The following is a 3,239-nucleotide window of genomic DNA, read 5'->3' as shown; positions in this document are numbered from 1 at the left end:
ATCCCGTATACAATTCCCTTTGTCTATCGGTATGTTACTTGCCCGAGATTCGATCGTCGGTATCCAATACCTAGTTCAATCTCGTTACCGGCAAGTCTCTTTACTCGTTCCGTAACACATCATCCCGTGATCAACTCTTTGGTCACATTGCGCATATGATGATGTCCTACCGAGTGGGCCCAGAGATACCTCTCCGCTTACACGGAGTGACAAATCCCAGTCTCGATTCGTGCCAACCCAACAGACACTTTCAGAGATACCTGTAATGCACCTTTATAGTCACCCAGTTACGTTGTGACGTTTGATACACCCAAAGCATTCCTACGGTATCCGGGAGTTGCACAATCTCATGGTCTAAGGAAATGATACTTGACATTAGAAAAGCTATAGCATATGAACTATACGATCTAGTGCTATGCTTAGGATTGGGTCTTGTCCATCACATCATTCTCCTAATGATGTGATCCCGTTATCAATGACATCCAATGTCCATGGTCAGGAAACCGTAACCATCTATTGATCAACGAGCTAGTCAACTAGAGGCTTACTAGGGACATGGTGTTGTCTATGTATCCACACATGTATCTGAGTTTCCTATCAATACAATTATAGCATGGATAATAAACGATTATCATGAACAAGGAAATATAATAATAACCAATTTATTATTGCCTCTAGGGCATATTTCCAACAAAATGGTGGCTCGAACAACCTAACTTTGAGGCCTTGGTTGAATTTTTTTTGGGCCACACCTTCCCCTTTTACCACTGCTATTGAAACCTGGCAATTTAAAACTAAATTGTTTAGGAAACTTGTAAAAGGATGGAGCATCAACATTGAAGCGACCATGAAGAAAAGAAAGAAAGAATTACTTCAGGAATTTGGTATCTTAGATATCTTTTCTGAATAGAATAGAATTAATGCCGAGTATATCCTCAGGATGAAACATATCAAGGACGAGCTCCATGAGATTTGGAAAAAAGAAGAAACTGGCATGTGGCAGAGATCTAGAGACATGAAGATCAAAGAGGGGGGGGATAGGAATACAACATATTTCCATGCTGTCGCTAACCAGCGTAGAAGGAAAAATTAGTTGTCTATCTTGGAGGGCGCAAATGGGCCTGTTTACTCCACCCAAGACATGATGGGGGTCGCAACTAATTTCTATAAAAACCTTTTTGGGTTTGAACCTAAACCTAACATTCACTTAGATGACCAATTTTGGTCTGAAGAGGAGCGTGTGACAGAGGCTGAAAATACCATGCTAGAAAGGCCTTTTTCAGAGGAGGAAATTAAGGAAGCCATCATGGGCTCTTATGCTAATGGAGCCCCTGAACCTGATGGTCTCTCTTTTTTATTTTAAAAGCACTTTTGGGAGGTTGTTAAAGAGGATTTCATGGCGCTTGTGAGGGATTTTGAGAGTGGATCTTTGGATATCCAGAGACTAAATTATTCTATAGTCACTCTTATTCCCAAGGAGCCAGACGCCAAAAATATGGAAAATTTTAGGCCCATTTGTTTGAGTAATTGTTCTGTGATTTTTTTAGTAAAGCTATGACGAATAGGGTTTCCCCTGTGGGTCATAGACTACTGTCCCCATGTCAATCCGCTTTTGTGAGAGGCAGATTTATACTAGAAAGTGTGGTTACTGCCCATGAGGCTATCCATGAAGTTCACAAATCTGGAGAGGCTCGGATTGTTCTCAAGCTAGACTACGAGAAAGCTTACGATCGTGTGAACTGGGATTTCCTAGTGGAAATGTTAACATCTAGGGGCTTTGGCCCTAAGTGGATTAGGTGGAACCTGTCTATTCTACAACAAAGTTCCTTCTGTGTTAAGATTAATGATGTGTTAGATCCTTATTTTGTGTGTGTGTGTGTGGGGTATGGCTCCTGCCAGTTGCTGATAACTTGGTTACAAAACATGATCATCTCATACAATAAAAGTTGGCATCATGTCTTGACCATATCACATCACAACATGCCCTGCAAAAACAAGTTAGACGTCCTCTACTTTGTTGTTGCAAATTTTACGTGGCTGCTACGGGCTTAGCAAGAACCATTCTTACCTACGCATCAAAACCACAACGATAGTTTGTCAAGTTGGTGTTGTTTTAACCTTCGCAAGGACCGGGCGTAGCCACACTCGGTTCAACTAAAGTTGGAGAAACTGACACCCGTCAGCCACCTGTGTGCAAAGCACGTCAGTAGAACCAGTCTCGCGTAAGCGTACGCGTAATGTCAGTCCGGGCCGCTTCATCCAACAATACTGCCGAACCAAAGTATGACTTATATCACCCACAACTCGCTTGTGTTCTACTCGTGCATATGACATCTACGCATAAAACCTGGCTCGGATGCCACTGTTGGGGAACGTAGTAATTTCAAAAATTTCCTACGCACACGCAAGATCATGGTGATGCATAGCAACGAGAGGGGGGAGTGTTGTCTACGTACCCTCGTAGACCGTTCGTGGAAGCGTTATATCAACGCGGTTGATGTAGTCGTACGTCTTCACGATCCGACCGATCCAAGTATCGAAAGCACGACACCTCCGAGTTCTGCACACGTTCGGCTCGGTGATGTCCTCTCCTTCTCGATCCAGCAAGAGGGGCGATGTAGTAGATGAGTTCCGGCAGCACGACAGCGTGGTGACGGTGTTGGTGAAGAACAATCTTCGCAGGGCTTCGCCTAAGCACTACGAAAACTAGGACGGAGGATAAACTAGAGGGGACGGGATTGCCGGCACACGGCTTGGTGTTTCTTGATGTGTCTTGGGTGCTAGACCTACCCCTCTATTTATATGTTGAGCCTTGGGGTCGAAACTTGGAGTAAAAGCCTCCACAAAGTCGGTTTCACCCGAAAGGCAAGAGTCCTTCTCGGACTCCAGGGCCAGACGCCAGGGTTCCCGGCGTCTGGACCCAGATGCCAGGGTTCCCGGCGTCTGGACCCAGACGCCAGGGACCCTAGCGTCTGGCCCCTGGACTCCACAAAACATCCTTTTGCGCTTTCCGAAAACCTTGTGGGCTTTCCCCTTTGGCCCAAATAAAGTGTTCTCGTACCCAAACATTTCGGGAAACATCCGGAACCCCTTCCGGTGACAAAACACTATTATCCCATATATCAAGCTTTATCTCCGGACCATTCCGGAGTTCCTCGTCATGTCCGTGATCTCATCCCGGACTCCGAACAACATTCGGTCATCAACATACATAACTCATATAGTACTATATCGTCAAC

Source organism: Triticum urartu, chromosome 2A, assembly GCF_056163025.1.
Source record: "Triticum urartu cultivar PI428250 chromosome 2A, HENAU_Tu73, whole genome shotgun sequence".
NCBI classification, from domain to species: Eukaryota; Viridiplantae; Streptophyta; class Magnoliopsida; order Poales; family Poaceae; genus Triticum; species Triticum urartu.
This window is presented reverse-complemented; position numbering follows the sequence as displayed.